Source organism: Archocentrus centrarchus, chromosome 19, assembly GCF_007364275.1.
Source record: "Archocentrus centrarchus isolate MPI-CPG fArcCen1 chromosome 19, fArcCen1, whole genome shotgun sequence".
Classification (NCBI taxonomy): domain Eukaryota; kingdom Metazoa; phylum Chordata; class Actinopteri; order Cichliformes; family Cichlidae; genus Archocentrus; species Archocentrus centrarchus.
In genome coordinates this window covers 27,973,343-27,996,225 of record NC_044364.1, presented here as the reverse complement: position 1 = coordinate 27,996,225, position 22,883 = coordinate 27,973,343, and the positions used below count along the sequence as shown (strand labels likewise).

Genomic DNA, 22,883 nt, shown 5'->3' with positions numbered 1-22,883 from the left:
GAGCTTCATGTTGTAGATAAAGTATACAGCACTTTCTCTAGGATGCTGAGAGGCAACAGCTACCTACGGTGGCAATATCCCCACTTAAGAGGATTGGGATTCAAACCAGGTAGTTTCTGCTGAATAAAATATCACAGCTTGAGGGGTCCGATGCTGTTCGAATGCTGAGCTCTGCACAGATGTGAGGTGGTGGTGGGAGCCTGTACGCGAGACACAGCTAGGAGGCATTACACGAACTTTTTGATGTCGATGAATAAGGGTGGTTGGTGAAAATGGGACACTCAGAGGGTAGGCTGAACAACAACAACACATGGGATCTTTAACAAGAACAGCCGCACCTCAAACAATATACTGATTGGCACCGAGCAAGCAACAACATCTCAGACGTCCCATTTACCACACAAAGGTGCAAAACCACATAGGATTCCTGTTTTGTCTTTCAGCGGTCTCAAGCTGTTTGGGAAAGCGTGAAGTGTGATTACAAGTGCTGCTGACACCCAGTAACACATCTGAAGCGTGACACCTTTGTGCACAAGCTGAATTGTAGCCCAGGTGCATGAAAAACACCGCAACTATTCTCGCAACTATGGGCTAAATTAGCAGAACGGTGCGATTAAGCAGCAGCAATGCACCAGCATTTTTAAGTCAACATCAGGTCAACAGGAATCACATTAGATCACGTTGTTTATTTATTAAACTGAGCTGTGCTGCGTTGCCAGCTGGAACAGATTGCATGGTATTTTAATGTCAATAAAAACATGGCCGTAAGCCATACTAGCATTTCCTTCCTGCCTGTCAGATATAAACTACTTCACGGTTTGTTCATGACAACAGGGATGCTGCTAAATGACAGCTTCATGTCAAATAAAGCTTTAAATATTCTGTCTCAGAAGGTGGCACCGAAAGCCAATGAACGGCAGTAAAAACCAAGCTCTGAGTGGATACTTTGTGTTATGAACAATATGAGGTTTCTGAGTTAGTACCAAGTGTGAAATTATAATCTGAAAACTTTAAATCCAATGTGATCATTTACTTACATTTTTCCAAACACAAAAACATAATAAACGACAGCAATGACTTGATTAAAGTCGACCTTGGGCACTTAGCAGCAATTTCAAAATATATATATATATATTACACATTATATATATACATATACATATAATATATATATATAGAGATATATATAGATAAGAAAAGATATAGATAGAGATATAATATATAGGATACATAAGATAGATAAAGACATAGATATATAAGATAACATAAATATAGATATAAAGATAGTATAAATAATATATATATATATATAAAATATCTATATTATAAATAATATATATATATAGATATAGATATAATATAATATAGATATAGATACATAGAATATATAATATATATATAGATATATATATATATAATACATATATTATAATAATAGATATATAATATTATAATAAAGATAGATATACATATATAGATATATAATACATATATATATATATATACATACATATATTATACAGACATATATATATATATATATACATATATATATACATACATATATATATATATATATACATATATATATACATACATATATATATATATATACATATATATAATACATACATATATATATATATATATACATATATATATACATACATATATACATACATATATACATATTATATACATATATATATACATACATATATACATACATATATACATATATATATACATAATATATACATATATAAATACATACATATATACATAAATATATATATATATATTATATATATATATATATATATATATATTATATATATTATATATAATATATAAAGCACTCTCTTTCATGTTTGCACAACTCTATTTTGCATCTCCAGACTTCTTTTGAAAGAATGAAATATTTAAGCCTCTGTGATATGCAGCAATAGAGAATGAATGATAGAAAGAAGCATGTTGAAACACAATTATTAAAGATGTGCCGGGAGGCAACATGACATTTTTAGCTTTCTTTCCTCCACAGATTAACGATTAAAATCCCAGTACCTGCACCAGCAAGCCGGTTCTCCTTCATCAAACACTGAGGATACGTTATAACGACAATTATATACCAACAATATTTGAAATACTTCTGCTCTTTGGCATACATGTTTTTCAGACATGTGGAAAGTTTTTATTGGACAGTTTTTACCTTTGCTGTGTAATTGGGCTGTAAAGCAAATGCATGCTCTTTGATCTCATTGAAGTTTAGGCTGGCACTGTGGATGTAGCACCCCTATGGGGATGTTATTTACTGAGTGTTTGAACATGAAATGTACTGTTTGTGAAGCTCATATAACGATGGCAGTATCCTCTTGGTGCCTCTATTGGCTAAACATCGATTACCTAATGCAGGATTTTAAAATCAAAGTCAGTAAACTGTACAAAGAATGCCTTTGCCAAAATCTGTTCTATATGCTCTAATCCCTTCAACAAAGAATATTTAGGGCATGAGCGGATATACTGAGAGTGCAGCTGCCATGGTGTGTACTTATTAAAAAAGTCCTGGCAACTTACAAACACAGATATCCCCAAAAAACTGTAAAAGTGTAATTTCTTGCAAAGCTGAAAGGTGTTGTATATTCCACGCGATCAACAGTTGTTCCCATTATTTATATTGGCACCAGAAAACCAACAAAAAGCAAAGACTTTAACCCGTGCGCTGTGACTCACAGTCATGGCCCTTGAGGCTTTTCTGCAACTAAACAAGCAGTCTAAATAGATAACCTAGATAGCGCACTGCATTCCCTCCTCTGTCGACTCAAACCCACGCCACACACACTCACGCAAGGCAACGCTGGAGACAGACTGGCTACGCGGCCTCCCCTGTGCTGCTAACTAACAGAACCAGACATGCATGGCCGACGTCAGATGGGAAACATTAAAATAACATGGGACCTTAGGGGACCGGGAAAGAGGATTGGAGCCATCCTGCTTCTCTTTGCTAACAGTCCCTCTGCAACGGTGAAAGAACACATGTGTGTGCATGTGTGTGTCCCCTCGCTGACCTCGGGTACGCTACAGCTAATCGCACTGAAAACAGCTATATAATTACCTTCCTCATTCATCAGAACCAGTGGGTTATCTTCATTTATTGTCACGCCACCAGTTTTTTTGGTGAATGAGCGCCCATCATTACTGCGTCTGTGTTTAATTAACTGCACTTGTAATGAGCGCCGGTCAAGGTTGTTCAGTGCTTGTGAATGTGACAGACACCGAATCACCTCGTGGACATGCTGGATAATTAATATCAGTTTGTTTGCTGTACTTGGGGTTGACTTATTTAATTTTTTACATTATAAAAGTCACAACAATGCGGGGCTCTCTATATGCATATTAATGTCAACTCGGTACTTCATGTTCTCCTCATGTTCTCAGTTTGCATATTTATGCAACCTCTAACAGGATTTTCCAGTACTACGGGGGAAGAGCACAAATATGGAACATTAGATTAGATGTTCTGCCGCTTTTAAGTATTTTATTGTTATAAGTTTGTGTGTGTGAGCACGTAGCTGTGAGTACACATGTGAACAACACATCTGTGGAGGCATGGTGTGGAATATAACAAGCATATACAAATATGAATGACTTCACCAGAAAGACAGATGCGCTGTCCTACATTAAAAAAATACACTATTTGTGAAGTGAATTATCTTTTAAGCAAATCTATTGCACTTTTATGCTTACAGTAACTAAAATATGAATGGTAATGCTATAAATTAAAGTCACTGGAATAAGCATTACTTAATTGGTATTTAGGCCTTTATAAGACCTTGTAAGAAGCTTATTATTATTATTAGAATAGAAGCCACATAAAAAAGTATGTTAATGAGTGGTCGTTAACTGCTTAGCATCTATATTAATCTCAATAAATGAACCAAAAAAATATTATTAATGATAATAATAATAATGCTGTTATACAATTGGAAGACACTCCTGGCTTTTACAAATTGTCTTAAATAGTCTAAATTTTTTAAAGTACTTTGATGTAATCTGTGTTTATAATGTTATTTGTAGCATGTTGTCTTATTACCACCTAATACTTGTTAACAGGCAAGTCGCGAGGATTTATAAGTGTGTTTTACCCATTTACCAACACATATTTGATACATCATAAAAAAAATGGGTGTAGCTTCTGGATCTTCCTGGAGTTGCCTTAAACCTGTATTCTTTTTAATGGCCAGCAGGGGGCGTCTCCTCCGGTTGCAAAGACCTGCCCGAATGTTCAGAAAACTACAGGAAAACAGCTACCTCACTCTCTGACCTTAGCAAACACTCCGCACATGAGTTTATGGACTCAATCCCAAGTTTGAAGTCGTGAAATAAAACACTAAATTAATTTTCTAAATTATGGCCCCATTTAGAGTCAGAAAGAAGGATTATCCTGGACTAATTACTTATCAACCACAAATCTTTAGCTAATGAGCATACAGTGTCCTTGGTTTCACATTTGGGCAGCAGCGAAAACGCTCAGTTCACGGCTTCATAACGAGACCTCACTAATCAACAGGTGATCACAGATTCTTACACCGCCTGTGGCACAAGGATATAAATTTAAAGTGTTACCATATGAATCCAAATATCCAAAGGTTTAACCATGAGGTGTTTGGTCACTTCAAAGCTTCAGTGTGGCCCTGTAATAGTGCTAAATGAGGGTCTAATAAAAGTGACTGCTCAAACACATATTACTCACATACACAGTTCACAATATTTTGTTTGTTTTCTTTTTGATAGAAGACAACAATTTAAGTATTTAATTTCATTATGCTGCTGCTGCTGTTATAATAAGTCATTTGCACAAAGCTTTATTCCTTTGTTCGTACTAATGATTACTTTCCAAAGCAGTAGGGTCACTTGCTATCAGAGTGGCACTGACACTTTAACACCAAGCAGAGATAAGGATGTGCATCCTCAATGACCCCTCTGGGACCTGGGCCTGCTGGAAAACCTTTTTACATAAACGTCGCTGATTCGTCACTATAAGCTTCCATTGCGCAGCATGGCTGGTGAGCAGAGACACCTTTGTCACGTACCAGCCCAACTTAACTAAACACCCCACTGAGCCCGAGGCTGTAGGTGTTGGTTTAACGCTGGTCTTCATCCAAGGTGTCTGTATATAGAACCGAAGACTACCAGAGCTTCTCCCATAGAAGCTGCAAACTGAAACATCCACACATATTTACTGATGTTCATTTAAAGTGTGTGATGCAAAGCTGAAAAAGAAAATTAGGCACTGACACACACGGGGGGGGGGGGGGGGGGGGGGGGGGGGGCAGCAAGCATAGCAAGAACACAGAAAGGCAAATGATAAGAACCAGTATCTGTGCTGGACTCCATCTTTTGAGTCATTAAACCAAAGCCATTAAATCAATTTCCTCTAATCTGGACGGGGCCATCCCAGGCAGGAAAATGCCAGGCAGTAAGCTTCTCGAGGGGAAAAACCAGCCATTGTGCCTGCAAACAGAGCATAAACTGAAGATCTGATTTAATAAAAAGCCCTTTTTTTTTCTCTGCCGAGGAAGGTGCCTGATCTCATGTTTCATTTTTGTTCACTTCGGCTCTCTCTATCTCTCTTCCTCTTTAGCCACACCGTTCCTACAAGAGACAAACACCCAGACACACCCTCATTACTGACAAGTGCGCCTTACAAATAATGAACACAAGTGTATATAAACGGATATGCATATGAATCTGTAGCCAGGGATGAGATTATTTGTTATGGAAAGTTTTTCTGATTTCTTTCTGCAGCCAGAATTCTTTGACATCACAGTGCGAGCAGGCTTTGGTTGCATGCAGGTAAAGAGGAAAAGGGGGCAATTCTAGATTGCATTGCCAACATGCAATCTAGAAGTTACCGCCTCTGTCAGCTATCATCTAAAAACAATTTAGCTTTTCATGATCTTTTTAAAATGTGTCTACATCTGTTAAAAATAAGCAAAAAGAGCAAGATATGGACTGAATGCACAGCAAACCCAGGAACACTGGCTGCTGTCCCCGAAGCTTAGTTATCAGGTAGTATCTGATAGCTTCCCAAATGATACAGTATGACAAGCCTGATAAGCAGCTGTGATTCTGCCAACACACAATCAGGTCACAAGAAGAAAGTTTCCACAGGACTCTATGCCGGCCTGTGGAAAGTCCACTCTTGCTGCGTCTGCAGGATTAACACGGTAATTAGCAGCCAGGTCCTGCTAATCAAATGCACTTTATTAACTGATCATCAGCAAACGTGAGCGCCTCTATAAAAGCAGAGGTTTTGACCGTTTGCCAGTCAGGAGCATTCAGGTTTGTGTTAACACGATGCCAACATTTCCACAGGAGTAGATGCAACAGCAAATTCACCCTGAGGTCAGATCATGCAGTGCTCAGAGAAACTGTGAAAATCCCAAAGGCTACATCTCAGACTCTACAGGCCTCAGTCAGCATGCTAAATATTAAAGTTCATGACAGCACCATCAGAAAAAGACTGAACAGGTACGTCTGTTTGGAAGGGTTGCCAGGAGAATGCCTCTTCTCTCTAAAAAGAACATGGCAGCACAGCTTGGGTTTGCAAACTTGGATCTGAACAAAGTACAGGACTTATGAAACGATGTGTCTTTTGGACAGATGAGATCTAAGTGGAGACATTTAGCTACAATACAGTGCACCAAGAGTCCAGCTGTCAGCACAGTAGTGGAGGGCTGATAACTCTGGCTTGTTTCGCAGCCACAGGATCTGGGAACCTCGCAGTCACCGAATCGACCATGAACTCCTCCACATACTAAAGTGCTCTAGAGTCAAATGTGAGGCCATCTGTCCGGCAGCTAAAGCTTGGCTTACATTGGGTTATGCAACAATACAATGATCCCAAGGACAGCAGCAAATCTGCAACAGAACGGCTGAACAAGAAAAAAAAATATCAAGATGCTGCAACGGCCCAAAGCTCAGACCTCAGTCTGACTGAACTGCTACGGTGGGACCTTACGAGAGCTGTGCATCAACAAATGCCTGCAAACCTCAGCAAACTGAAGAAGAGTGAGCCAAAAACTGATGAAGTGATACAGAAAATGATTACATCAGGTTACTGCTGCTGAAGTTTTCCCCAGGACTAGACAGAATCCAGTGGAAACTCTTCCCGACTGTACGTCCTGCTCATGTGGGCAGCGTTTACATTCTGAGGAAAAAGCCAGTGTTAACTGAACTGTAAGAAAAAAGTCCTGCTATATATGTAGCCTTTTATACTAGTGGAGTTCGCACAGTGTGTGAAGCAAAGAGCAAAACCTTGAAATATACAGTCTGAAAAACACCTGTATGATTTCAATTGAATTCAATTTGCATGTGTGTGTGTGTGTGTGTGTGTGTGTGTGTGTGTGTGTGTGTGTGTGTGTGTGTGTGTGTGTGTGTGTGCTTGTGCAGGGGAACTGCCTCCATCCTGGGCTGGTCCATTAGCTGACAACAGAAGTGTTGGATGAGAACATTATCAGAGAGACATTTGTTTTGTGTGTGACGATACCCAGCTGCAAAAAGACGAGACTATCCTTTACAGCAGCCGTGTCCTCGGTTAAGATTCTGACTTTTCTTCTGTTTGCCTCAGTGAGCATGTCTACTGCACATGCCTGGATTTCCCCTTTTAACATTACTAACGTGTAAAGTATCTCTCTCATGTTGTGGAAACTGTACCAGTAAATCCAAGAATGCCATTAAACGACCTGCAGAGGCTACGCTCCGGCTCTAAACAGCTCGTTTTCTTCCCATCACCATCTGCAACCCTTTCAGTTCCCTTGTTGCGACAACAACACGTGTTCCAACCCAAACTTCCGGGTGAATCCGCGAAGCCGATTGGCTAAAAGCAGCACATACCCACCACACGCCTACTCTGAAATTCTTGCTGAGGTTTCTGGCACTAGTCCTGGCCTTTCTACCCAGGCATTGGAGGTTTGCAACTGTGTTGCGTGTTGTGCGCCACACACACACACACACACACACACACACACACACACACACACACACACACACACACACACACACACACACATACGCACACGCACGCACACACACACACACACACACACACACACAAACACAAATGCACACACACACACAGGCTCTCATAGACACTAAGGAAAAAACTAAACTGAAAAATTAAAGGACTCATGAGTGCTAAAGTCAGCACATTAGCAAACATCAGACCTGGGCTCTGCTCCGGAGGACGGCTGCCAAAAGTGACTGGCTGTGTCAAAACACATCACTCCACACCTACACGCTGTTTGTTGTTATTCCACAGCTATTTCATTGATAGAGTCTCAGTAGAATACTCCATTGAGACAAGGTGCTAAATGCAGAAACGCTCCGGGGATGGGACGGTCACCATGATTCAAAAAGGGCCCAACGACGTGCTATTTCTAGGCATGAATAGGCGGAAATTCAAATTCAAATTTTGCCCCTATGGGCTGCAGACATCTTGGCTTCACCAAGAGCCTGCCTTTTAAACCACACACTTAGCCCACAGCAGGACCCTCAACACAGACCACCTATAAGATAAATATTCTATATACACACAGCTTAGCCACTGATGTATGACTGTGCATGTAAGATTAAGTGACAGAAATATGGAGTCAGTAAAAGAAATACTTCCATATGATCTACTAAAATTAGAAGACTGGTGCAGTCTGACAGATTCCAACTGGTTCTGTTTAACCGTCTCCTGTACAGAACCTAATTAAATTAAGGAAATGTAAAAGTGCAGTTTTATAAGATGAGTAAACACAAGGCTGTACCCTCCATACGGCTCTGAAAGGGCAACTTCCAGCTTTGCCCTTCTGCTTGGCTACCTTACAGAACCCCAACTACATAACCCGAGGGCTAAAGCCAAGAGGAAGAAAAAAATCAAACATATATAAAATAAATAAACCTGTCTTAAATATTCCTTTTAAATCTTAAATTTATTTGGGGTCACACAGCTCTTGCTAGAAATGCCATTCAGCTTGTTTGCTTCCTTTGTGTTTTAGAGTCACTTATGGGTTTTAGTGTATATAGTTTAACATTTAAGGCCCGTAATGCGCTGAGCCGACTCCTCGGCTGTGCCGCCTTTCCCAGCAGGAGCTGCTCCAGAGCTGCTAATGCATTTCCCCAGAGTCAGGGAGAGTACACAGGCAGCAGAAAGCAGCCATATGGGTAACACGGTGGCAAAGCAGTCATTGATTATGATGATTAACGGGGAGGAAATGTGCCTCATTTTTCCTGCAGGGGGAAAATGAAGGAGAGAGGAGGCCAGGCAGGAAAAAGGGAAGGGCAGATGTGAGGGGAAAACATAAACGTGTGAATGAAATGAGAAAGTGTGAAGGAGAGACTGGTGGGTTACACTCGGGTTAAAATGGTAATGAATACCTCTAGATATTTAGGCATTTAGTTTAAAACACTGCTAATAACTCCATTTATTTCTACATAGACTTTACGTTACAGGTGAGATACTCTGACGCTAGCCTGAGCATGTTTTGCAATATAATTTAATTGTTTTTAATATCCAAAATAATGATTTACTACTGGACAATTTCCTGGCCCTTATTTTGAAAGTTCAGTTGCTTCCAACCAGCTAGCCCCCCTGTTTCCTGTCTACACTGGTTTCTGCTGTGACAGCACTCAGTGTCATTCAGTCGTCTCGGGTCCCACGGTAGACTCCAACTCCAGCTAGCAGTCCAAGGTCGTGGAGGGGATGGATGGTAGAATATGGTAGATGTGGTTACTTATGAATGCAGAAACCATATAAAAAGCATTTCTTTCCAAGCCCAGACATGCACATACACACCCCTGCCTCACTACCATGAAAATAGGATCTAATCTCACTCTGTAGGAAACACTGAGAATGAAAATAATTAACACTGGCACATTGGCTACACTTAAACCACACTTAACCACACCACTAAAAACACTCCAGCTTTCACAGCAGAGGTCTGCTGAGCCACGGGCTCAAGGACCTTCTGCTCCTGGCAGGGTCTCAATATTGCAGGACTAGTAAAATGAAGTTTTTGAGTAACACAATCAAAGATGCAGCTCTAAATGCACAACTTCCCCATCCAAAACTATAAATTTCATACTTCATCCCCATCAAGATTTACAGTTTTGTGCCATTGCAAACCAATAATTTGGAGCAAAATGCTCCAGGCTGATGAAATTTTATGTCTCAAGGTCACTTCTTACCCATTTCTAATTTTATTTTTATATCTCACGAGCAGCCAAAACTGCTCTGATGCCAACAATATTTAAAAAGAAAAGAGCAGAGCCAGAAAGAACCCAAGGCCGAGCGACTTGCTCCTTAAACTGGTCTCTTGAGTTGTGCGTGTGTGTGGTGTGGTGTGTGCATATGTCCCTACATAACTGTGGTAATTAACTGCTACCAACAGACTGACAAGTGGAGCAGACTCCTGCTGTGGGTGGCCTCTAATTATGGAAGTTATGAGGGTTATCTGCTTTAAATGTTGTTTGAATGAACGTGTTACGCTTTAAATGCACAGCAGGAGGAAACATCTTCCACTGTTGCACTAATCCCAGAAATCTGAAATGAAAATGTTTTAGCTGTAATACAGACTAATTTATTTAATCCGACATTCCTCTTCAACAATAAAATACTCGAATCAGCTGCTTTTCACCGTCACTGCACCAAAAACTCCTGTTTGGACTTCATCTGCCATCCATCTGTTTAACTTTAGCAGCTTACTGCTCAATAAAGTATTCTAAGAGTGCTGTGAGAGCTGTTGTAATGTCACTGGAAGTCATATTCAAACTGCGAAAATTCACCCTTACAAACAGTTCTCTTGGAAATTCCACATAATTTAGAATTGAAATAATAATAATAATTAATAGTACAATAATAATTTGAATCTGCCAGAGTACCAGTATTGCTTAGTTACACAACGTGAGTTTGTAATGTCTCGCAATAAGCAGAACCAAAAACGTAATCTTCTGTGGAAATTAACAAAGGCTGTGACACGGCTCCTTAAAATACTTCCTTGTTCACATGCATGCCGTATCCTCCTAAACTTGAGTTTTGTTTTGACAAGAATTTAGAAGTTATAACACTGTAATAACACCCCAACTAAAGTCAGCTGATTTCCAAATAATGGCTATTTTTCTAGGCGTTATCTAACAAGACTGGACACATCACAACTCAGAAAGAAGCATCACATTTTTTAAACCGTGGGATCCAAGTTCACCGAATCTACTCGTCATGAGGGGACTGACCAGATGCAGGCCTGGAGACCAAACCAGTCCCCAACCGCTAGTTAAAGAAACCAGGCTCTAACTTATATAACCGTCCCAGAACAGGAATAAAGTTCCACCTCCCACTGGATCCCAGCCTGCAGGATAAAGTCCTCCTCAGCATGTTTCATCTGCCCCGTAGCTGCCACATCCCACATCCTTCTGATGACATTTACGACCTGATTGATGGGACAATGTCCAGGGCTGCCGCTCGCGTTATGGCAGGGTCGTTTGATCAGCAAAGGCCCACCCTGTACGTGCTCGGAAATCAGAAGTGGAGGGCCAAGGCCAGATGAAATGCTGCATGCGCAGAGGAAAAATACATGTTGACACGTCTAAAAAAAAAAAAAAAAAAGGAGAAAGAACTCTGACATGGTTTGGAAGTGCTGCAAGGATTTTTTTTAGTGCCATAGCCACAAGTGTGTGCTTTTGAACACAATATTTGCTCACGGCGATACAGATACCATTCAGGATGACATACAGTGCACGACTGTTTATGTCCTGTCACAGACGAAGCCCTAAGGGATTTGAATTGTAGAAAGAACACACACCAAGCACATGCTAAACCACTTAAACATAAGCACATTTAGCAGGGTGCAAAAATAAACACACATAATGCAAATGGTCACTTTCTTGGATCTTCTCCAAGTGTGGCGCTCAGGCATCTGAACAGCATCAGTGTGTTTCTGTTTTTGAAGCTAGAGTCCGGCGGGCCTCGCGAGGAGGAGCCAAATGAGCCGGCGGATAAGTGGGAACGGATGAGGACGAGTCATTACACTCGACACCGCCGCAGCAGGAGAGAGGGCGCGAGGGAGGGAGGGAGGCCTATTTGTTACAGATCATTATGTGATGTGATTGCACTCGGAGAGTCAAATTTCTGATGACAGCCTGAGCTGCTGACCTCAGACAGATTCTATATGGGAAAGCAAGGCAAAACAAACAATAATTAATTTACAAAGAATTATCAGCGAGGATTTGGGGCGGCAATAAAAGCCACACAGTGGATTCCACAGTCTGATGCAAAGCAACACTCTGCAATTAGCACAGAGAAAATGCTGTCCTATTAGTGCAGAGGGCTGCAGTGCACTGCCCACTCATAATAACCTGCATTTTCTGATTGGCAACAAATCCCATCAAATGACCCAAATCAACGATGTAATGGTCCTGATAATAAAAATCCTGATGTGTCCTATTGCTGTGTTCCATACAGCGACATCATTAAGCTACACAGGACGACATGTTTCTTAATTATCTTGGAGGCACGATGTCATTTATTTTGAGTCAATCACCCCTGCTGCACCAATCCTGCATATTAACCTGCAGTGCAAACTCCCCGACTGCATGACAATATGTTCAGGAGGAAAAACACGATCTAGATTTCAAAATACAAAAATTTGGGACTGACCACCAAGCCTATCTGAATACTGCATTTTCAAGCTATACCTATGGGTGTACCCTCAAAAACCACCATCCGCTTGGGCCGCAGGGGCAGCACTCTAAGCAGAGCAGACTTCCCTCTCTCCCGCCGCCTGCTGCAGCTCATCTGGGGGGACACCAAAGCGTTCTCAGGCCAGCCAAGAGATATAATCTCTCTGGTGTGTCCCGAATCTGCACCTGGCCTCCTCCCAGTAAGACAAGTCCTGAACACCTCACCTAGGAGGTGCCCAGAAGGGCTCCTAGTCAGATGTAGAACCACTTTAACTGTCTCCTTTGATATGGAGGAGTAGTGGCTCTACTCATCCCTCCCAAATGAACAAGCTCCTCACCCTATGATTGCCAAGGAAGCGTCGCACTCACGCTCAGCTCTCTCTTCACCACAAGAGGACCGATGCAGCATCCGCATCGTTGCAGATGCAGCACAATCCATCTGTCAGTCTCCCCTCACTTGTGACCAGACCCCAGGGTACTTAAAACTCCTCCACTTGGGCAGCAACTCAGTCCTGGCCTGCCTGAGTAGGCACTCCACCCTTTTCTGGATGGGAACCACAGCCTTGGATTTGGAGATGCTAGTTCTATTCCCACCGTTACCAGTGCTACCAGTTTATGTAGCATCAACAAATATAGTATCCAGGCCAGACACAGAAAAAAAACAGCCGATATATTTTAAGTGATAAGAGATACAGAGTTAGGTCAAACACAACACAATTTAAAAGCAGGTGTGTTTTTTAAACAGGTTGTGCGCATATGTGTGTGTTTTTTACTAAAATTTAGCTACAACTGTGACAGCAACGTCTCTCCTCTGTGGCTCGTTTTAATGTTGTCTGCAGAGAGGCAGACAAACCCTGATGAGAGACGCTGCATGCACAGATGTTGTGCATCAGCGGCATGCAGGGCCACTGCACCAAGAATGAGAGTCGCGTGAGATCTGTGGATTCAGCTCATTTCTGTTTACTATATTATTGCTGGTAAAGTTGCGTGTTGGGCAGGCCAAAATGGCCCCAAAGCCGAGGGCAATTTCCCAGTGCCCGCAGCAGGAAGTCCACCACTGAATTACTCCTGCTTGCCTGCAGGGCCAGCTATTTAGGAGGCAGACTGCATTTTACTAAAACTTAAACAATATATATCTATCCTGTTTACAACATTTATGTCTTCAGCAGGAGCTAACAGGCAGGAGCTGAGGACCACAGACAGAGAAGGGAAGTTAGAAAGTATAGAGGCAGACTTGGATGTTTTTGCTGAGAGCAAAAATTTGAGGAGCAGCCGTGCAGAAAGCATCCAACAAGCACATAAAATGTGTAACTTGAGCCCAGCTACATTTATATATACACAGTTTATTGACATGATGCCAGAGCAAAGGTACCACTGCTAGTGGCTAACATAACAGATCATTAATGCTAACCTATGTCTGGAAATAGATGTAAACCCCCCTCCCAAGTAAAAAAGAATCTAAAGTAGCGGTGCGGCCGGGGAGCTGACATCCACAAACACAAATCAAAAACGCCGCCAGGGGAAATGAATGAGTCTGGTCTCCGAGCAACCACATAATCGGGCCTCGCTTGTGTATGACAGCTGCAAATAACCATGTTCCCTCAAAAACACGAGTGGCATCGCAAAGTGCAGCGGTCGGAAATGTGTACCTTCTGCGCTAATGTATTCGATTCTCTCATTTAGCAAACGTCTGTCAGAGTATGAAAAAATGCTCACTTTGGGTAATGCTAGCACGAAGCTTGGCCACACAGAACAGACTCTGTCCCTGTCCGGACACACTCTGTTTGCCAGGAACCCCCCCCCCAAAGCCACTAGCAAATAGCCTCTGAGCAGAGGGAGTTTCAGTAATCAATGAGCGTGGACAAGGTGACAGCAGACAGCTGGTTATTTCAGCTGATGATGCCCTGACAGGGAGATGAAGCCAGTGTTGGTTGTCTGCATGCGGTTTTTTTAGAGGGTCGAGAAGTGATGTTCAAAGACAACAGTAAACACTCTAATGATGCTGGCTGGCACTAACCGATCTTCAGACGGGTATCTCAGGGACATACGGCTGCCGCCAGGCTTCATTTTTAAGTCAAAATGTGTATTTTATATATTATATAAAATATTATTTTATACATTCCAGTCATAAACTTATTCACATTTATGTGACACATTAATTTTAATCAACAGTTTGTTTCATTTCAGTAGTAGTTCCTAAGCAGCCCAGTCCCCTGGCTTGTAACCCTGCTGTGCACTGGCTCCATGTCATTTTAGACCAAATCTTAAGATTTTGGCATAGACTGTACATGAAAGATGGACAACACTCTGTTTGTGGAGTTCTGCTTTGAAGCCTTGAGTGAGCATTTGGATGTGGAATTGGATGTGATGAGTGGTGGCTGTCAGGGTCCATCTGTTGCCACTTCTAGGTGACAAGATGGGCGGGACTGGCATCCTCCAAGGCAGCCGGAGTCGCACCTGTGAGTGATCTGCTCATTGATGGTGGGGTATTTAAGGGCCAGTCGGGGCAATCATTCTCCGCCAGTTCGTTCGTCCTCCACGGTGAAGCGCGGGCTCATTCTGTTCTGTGCTCTCGTCTTCGCATGTCTGACCTGAGTCTTTGTTCCTTCTAGGAGTCCGTCAGAGGAGCTTGGCTCAACAGTCGGAGAATCACCATCTCTCATTCGTTGGCCCTAACCTGTTCGCCATCCTGCTGCGTTCCTCTGCCTGCCAGTACCCATTTTCAGTACCCAGCAGTTCATCTTGGATCCGTCTTCTGCTTTCTGGACTTGTCTCCCAAGCCTAGCTCATCTGCTCTTTATGTAAGATCACTCATTTTCCCGATGCTAGTCCCCAGTTTTTATCTTAACTGGCTTTGTAGTAACAGTCCATTCCCTCTCTCCACAGACATCCCTCCTGTTTCACGTGCTCTGTAAATAAACCCCCCCGATCTCGTGGGTCTGATAGGTTAGGGCCATGACACGAGGGTGGATCTGAGAAACTTGGGAAACAATCATGATTCAGCCATATATGAGCCCACGATTTAACATCGATATTACTGTAAATGTTAAGTGAAGTCTTGTCTTTGTGTCCTGTCTCTGGCTTTTATACATTTTTTCCATCGTGGCTCGTCAGCTCTGGAGCAACCTGTCCAAGGAGATAAGGCTCAGTCACTTCTACACATTTCTAGACACCAGCTTCTACATGATGCTGTATTTTATTCTCATTTTCAGTGTTGGTATTTATTTATTTGACATTTTGCATTCTGATGACACTCTATTTGTGACACATAAAACCTTTCAGGAAATTTCAGATGTCAGAGTTTCTAGTATTTCACAGAGAAGACATATGAGCCACAAAAAGTTGAGTAAGGATTCTACACGAATGAATTGTGTTTTATATCTATGCCTCACACAAACACACACTCACATCTATGTGCGTGTGTGTGACAGACAGACACTGGCTTGGTGGTTTTTTACCTCCCATTACGGAGCAAGTCATCAGTGTCTGCACAGCCATGTGAAAAATAGGCCAGAGGAGAGTGGCGGTGACACTATGTGCAACAATCTCAACACTTCTGCTCTGAGTAAGTGTGACGAGGGCAGAAAGCGAGCACTACAGCCACTAAACTCTGACAGCATTACTCTGGTTACTGCTTAAAACAAAAGGAAACTGCTACAGTCACCTGTTCAAATACTGGCAACATACTGAGTAAACTAGTTTTTTATGCTGTTTTTTTTTCTTGCGTCCATAAACAGCTCAGGCTAAATGGGAATAATGATAGTCTGTTTCCAGGATCCCTCAGGCGCACAGATTTTACCTCGAGCCAGCCGTTAGCTGTCATACTTTCCGAAAACAAATTCCACCGAACCTGCTAATCGGGCCATTAAAGTCAGTCAGGCCAGTGTGTGTGTGTGTGAGACTGTGTGTGTGAGTCAGCACATCAGTCATCACTAATTTTCTTCAACTCAAAAGGCAAAACAGGTGCATCGGGAAAAAAGTTTGTTACGATTCTTGTAAAGAAATCTCGACAAACAAGGTGCCAAAAACATTCAAAGGTTTCAGTCAGACGTGAAGAAGACGCAGGAACCTTTAACGTCAGGGGACAGAGCCGATATGTAACATGTAACATGGACAAACAGTGCGCTCCACAACGACCTATTCCTTATTTGAGGTTTTGAAGACGGCAGCGGAGAGCACTGTCTGACATGTCACTCCAAAATCTCCCATAGGTGCTTACCGGGGTTGATATTCAGCAACTGTGAAGCCACCAGCAGATGGTTCATTTTTATCCTTGTCAAACCAATCAGTGACCCCCTGCTGCCCTGTAAACGTACACGCGCCGCCATCCTTCAATAAACCACTCGCACGTCTTATGAACTGCCGTAGGAAGCTTTCCTGGAGTTCCTGGAGAAGAATCCCACGCAGGCCAAAACATGCAAACTCAACCCAGCAGCCAGTGGATTCGATTTATTATTAAATTATAGTGTTTGCTATTCTATGGTATTTCATTTGGTTTTTTTTCATCCTTCTTCTCTATACTGAGCTGCTGTAATGTGCAAATTTCCCCTGTCCTTAAGTTTTATCTTATCTTGTTAATAATCGTTTCATATCCAGCGATGTAACCAACACTTGCATCACACACACACACACACACACACACACACTGTCCATATTCCATCTCTGCACACTGTGAATGAATGCTGGTGCCTGGAGAGGCCATATTGATAGACCATCATCGTCATAAAAGGAGAGAAAACAGGCTGAAGGTATTTCTCTCTGAGTTACCGTAATTACAATGAAACTAATGTTTGCCCACATAAAACAAAGCCAGTCAACATAGAGAAACACTGTAGCTAGTACCCACTTTCCTGCAGATCATATTAAGACAGCGGCTTTTCCTTTTTTGTGTGTGCAAGGAGAAGCAGTTTGAACTAAAACTTGTCAAAATATAAACATAAAAAAAAAACCACAGAAAGGGATCTCAGCGTGTAAAGTACATGCACAAACTGTAAGTGCAACAGCTACAAGTGGTGAAGATTTACAGATTCACTGATGGTGTTTAAGCATTCAGAAAAAAACTGTAACAACACAAACTGTGAGCGATTTGCACAGCAGTGCAGCTACCCTGATGCACCGCAAGTGCACGCTAATGAAAATGTGTTACAGTGAGTGTGATTGTGAAGAAAGTTTAGCAAGGAGAACAAGTGTGATTTGTTTATCTTGGTTAGCTTGAGAATGCAGCAACATTAGCAGAAGTCTGACTAATCGTGGTAATCGTGCATATCAGCAATAAAGAAGCTTAAGAATTATTTGAAACTTTTTCCTTTTTTAAAAGCAATCCTGTGATCATGTGTCTTCTTACAGTGCCATTAAAGCTAATAAAAGTGATAAGAACAGCAGATCTGAACTGTGAGACTGGATTCGCCTTTAAGCTTGGTGAAAACTTTGCATGTTCTCGCACGCTTTCAAAAGGTCAAAAATTTGTGAGCACGTATACCAGATGTTCTTTCATCAATGTAACTAAAAAGCAAAGAAAATGTAACTTAATGAGATGTAACACAGCTGGACTTTCTCGTTTTCAGCTCAGCAGCTGTTCTCTTTGCTCAAAAACAGAAACGAAAAGACGCTGCTTTCCAACAGAGACCGCTAACGGACAGATTATACATCACTTTATTTTTCCAATTTTGCTCCTGCTGTTGACATGACCGACTCTGGGCCTGCGTGGCAACATGCTCTAGAAAAACGTGCACGTAACAACCATTTGTGCACGAGGTGTGCGCATGAATGTCTGTGAGTATAGTGTGCACTGTAGCAGCAATGTCAGCAGCAGTCTTGTAGCAGCAGGTGAGATTACAAGGTGCTAAGAATGCCTGCCTGTAGTCAAGTGATGGGAGACTGATTCCTCTCCTTGCCTCCCTTTAGCCCTACCTTAACAACCCACTTGGCCCTACTTAAAAACACACACGAGCACTTCAAGATACACATAAAGACATGGCTGCACTTACATACAGTACCCCACTACTCACACACACTTGTACACCCCCTGAACCTTAAAGTGTGACTACAGCCTTCACTGCCCCCACTTCAGTCCAGAAAGACTCACTTCCTGGAGCTAAAAACACCTCAAATGTCCCGCCTCACCAATTTTTTCTTCTCTGTTCTCCTTCACACGTATGCTGGCATTACAACATGCATGGAGATACAGGACAGTGGGGATCATTATGATTAAAAAAAAAAAAAAGGCTCTCCTGACCAGGGAGCACGTTTTACAGCCTTTATGAGAATGATGAAGCACTGAGGCTTCTCTCTTTACTAGGTGACATAGAGCGCAGAGTTTCATAGTTTCATAGCTTAGGTGAGCAAGTAAACACACTCACATATCCAGCACACAGAATGTGCATCATTCAGATGATCACTTACCGCAGGTTTGCTTTAAGCTACGACAAATGACTTTTCTCACGACTGATGAAGATCGTGTTTGAGCAGCAACCATCTCTCAGATGTTTTTGGATGTCTTTCAAAGAACCTTTTACCTTAATATTTTATAAATGTAGACATTTGCCAGTGAAAACTGAGTTAAATAAACCAACTGAGCGATCAAATCTGCAGCTCTATTTGAGACAAACAGACTTTCAGCTCGGCCAGATTTAAGTGACTGACCGCGTCCATCAACACGAGCAGTCTGCCTCCTTGACAAGTAGCTCGTAAAGTGCTACTGCTCTGCTTAATAAAGTCACATGCAGTGCTTCTTACTGTGGAGTCATGTGGAGCTGCAGTTCAGAGTGGTGTATAAGAAGGTTCTCGTCACGGATGACTAACAAATGGTGAGAGTGGAAGTCCCCATCTCTGTGTCTGAAAACTTTCTGAGCTAACAAGCTATCCCGGAGAGCATGACGGGTCCGAGCTCTCCTCTCACAAAACCCCACATTCCAGCATCCTGATTGCGTCCACCTGTTCATTTAGAGGCTGGATGGCCCGCTTCGTAGAACTGCTTCACTCAGGTGCTTTGGCTCGCTGAATTGTCTAATTTAAAACAAAAATAGAAGATTAAAAAGGTTTATCTTTGTGTGTGAGCAGCAGATACATCAGTATAGCTGGTTGCTGGAATGGGTGTGGCATGTTGGGGTATTTTAAGCAATCACCCAACCCTAGTCACTAACCCTTCTGACTTTAAAGGGGTCAAGGGTGACAATCCTGAATTTCAATTAATTACAGCAGCATCATAATCAGTTACAACACAGGTCAGTGGAGGAAAAATTTCTTCAATAGAATATTTTTACTGAGGTGTTTACTGAGGCGACGGCAAGAGTACCAAACACCCCCAATATTCAATATTGTTGTGAAATCACGCACGCTCTGACATCACGTGTCCATCCCATATGGACCCTTTCAACCTGTGACTGACAGCAGTCCACTTTGGCTTGGAATGACCTCTCTGTCCTTAAAGACATTCTCAACAAGCATCTGTCCAAACAACTCTGAGGGTTATTCAGTCTCACTCTGTCCATGCCGCTATGCATTATCTCCCTGCGCTGCAGGGACTTAGAGCAGGATTAAACTGCAATTATATGTTTCCCCTTTCTCTCCAGCTGTGCAGCCAGAAAAGAGGAAAGGAGAAGAGAGGAAGGGAGACCTCTGACCTTAGACTAATCTTTTTATGATCCAAATAATGTGCATTTACAATCAAATACAACTGTCAACAAACACAAATCTACTGTACATATTTGTATATTCATAAACCCTACCACCCTTCAACCAGAAACAAGCCACTCCTGAGTTACTGTACACACTCTTACATCCTTCCTTGGTATTTTATATTTGGCACAATCAGAATGTGCTCCTTCCATGTACATGCATGGAAATCCTGAGGCAGGAAGATCAGCAGAAAGAACGCCCAAAGGCACAGAACAGAGCAGGCATCACTGACACATGTCACGTCAGTGTCAGACAGCATGGAAAAGGAGGAGCTGAGGAAGCAGCAAGCATAGGCAGGGAGCAGCTGTATACATTTCAAATTCTATATGGATGTATAGAAGGTATCAGCTGAGCCATTACCCAATGAGGCGGGCAGTAAGATCAGCTGATGTACCGGGATCATCAATTTAATATTTTGTGTTATTCCAACCAATAAAACCTTTAAAGATGTGACGGCAGCGTCAGAAGATGAAAACACTGCTGTCGTTTAATGTTTGCAGGATAAAAATGTAAATGATTTATAGACGTTCCCTCCAGTCACTTCAGGCTCCGTGTTTAAAAGCCCTGAATGTGCTTTCTTATTCAGTTCTGTCATCGTGATGAGACACAGCTTACAGCGAAAAATGATGGCCATGTTCAATTCTGAGTGTAAATAAATCATCGCACAAACGTGATGCAAAACAAGTGTCAACTCATCAGCTACCTGAGCTGCTTCTTCCTCTGACAGATGAATATTTTAGGAGAAATCAGTCAGTTTGCACACACTGGTTAAAAGTCTATTGTACTGGTACAATGGTGGTTTCAGAGTGGCAATTTAAGGTTTTTCATTGAGTTTTTTCCTTTTGGACAAGAAGCAGCAGCAGGTGCCTTTGACTGTATCCAATAATAAGACAAAGAGAGTTAAAATTTACATGAGCAGCAGTTTGTCAAGCCAAGAACAAAAGAAACGAAGCTCCAGAAAACCAGTGAGGTCACTTCACTGTTCAGGAGTCTTTAATTTATAAAGACAAAGGTGACCCCCCACACACACACACACACAGACACACACACACACACAAATAACAGAACTCAGCTACCTACTTTTAAGCACCACAGAGCAATCCACTCTAATCCAATTCACTTTTTCTAAAATTCAGAGGGATTCATCTCTTTTTTTGTCCTATTTCCCAGCAGTGGAAGCACAGGAACACAATGTTATCATTAACTCGACATGAAAAACACCGACTGTAGAATCTATTATTTACTTGGAGTGTCTCTTGTATCTGTTTTAATCCCAATCAACCCCTGAGGGAAATACATGGCTTTCCAGTTTCTCCCTGCTCCGCTGTGAGAGTCTCTAACTTTGCCTGTTTACTGTTTGTTGGAGATCAGGTAGGGCACAGCGGGTTTCTCGAGAGCTGCAGACACGCTGAGGAAGAGAAACTCGCCATAAAGCTCCGCAGAGCTGAGGGGAGCTGCAGATTTGGGTGATAATGCTGCGTCACTGTGACATCACTGCACTGTTTTCACATTCATCTCATCTTTGTAATCAGACCGGCAGCTGATCGGTGGGAGCGGGCCGAAAAGGTGGGCGTACGGGCGGTGAATTAGAAAATGAATGGCTTTACAAACAGCACAGGCTACAAGCCAGCGGCTCGCTGAGGCTCTGCTGTGTACGCTCACATAATACGCATACATTTATTAAATACACAAGAAGACAGGCGGAACACAGCCTACCAGTCATGCTGCGTGCGCGTGCAGTTAATGATTTCCCCAGGCCTCTTGCGTTGTGCAGTCCGCCTTGCCTCTGCTCTGGAAGAAATAAAAAGAAGATTGTCAGAGTGTATGAAAAGCTTAGGTGGTGGGTGGAAGACGCAGGGATATGAGATATAGAAGATAAACAAAGATATGTAGTACAAAGGCCAGTATCAACACCCAGCTCTGCTTCCCCTCTGTCCTCATTCCTCAAGCTTTGTGTTCTTGGTCTCCTTACTTCTCTTTACATCATCACTCCTTTCTTTCATTCTCTCACTGAAAACGTTTCCATCCCTCCTTTATTTGATGCTCATAATGAGCTTTTCTCTTCCTTGCGTTCACCTTACGCTGCTCTCCCTCGACACACCTTTCACTCCTGTCCGTCTGTTTTTCTTCTATTCTTCCATTCGTCACTCCTCCTTCTCGCCATCGTTTTCTTCCCCTCTCTTCTCTCTCTACCTCCTTGACTCTGGCCTCAGGAGGCCCGGCCTGTTTACCTCAGAGACAGACATGAAAGCCAAACACTTATCTACGGGTCTGAGTCACAGTCATGCAGTAATGGATGCAGAAACATCCTCCTGCAGCTAGCACGACTGGTTTTAACGTCAGCGCTGGAAGTAGCCTTTGACAGACTTGCATCAGTCAGACGTTACAGGCGTCTGCTTCCTGTAGGCTTTCACTCTGATCTTCACCTACATACCAGCTCGTTGTGCTGCGTGCTGGGAAATACTGGCACACTTTCTTCTGCTCGC

General features: G+C 42.2%; 1 protein-coding gene across 2 annotated transcripts in view; it reads right to left on the bottom strand.

Moving 5' to 3' along the window:
- LOC115797838 (thyroid hormone receptor alpha-B) overlaps positions 1–22,883 on the bottom strand; it is a 162,818-nt gene that overhangs the window by 74,574 nt on the left and 65,361 nt on the right. For both annotated transcript variants that reach the window (XM_030754360.1, XM_030754359.1), the window contains one exon: positions 22,114–22,188. The gene's annotated coding sequence lies outside the window, so the exon portion shown is untranslated. The remainder of the gene's footprint in view (positions 1–22,113; positions 22,189–22,883) is intronic.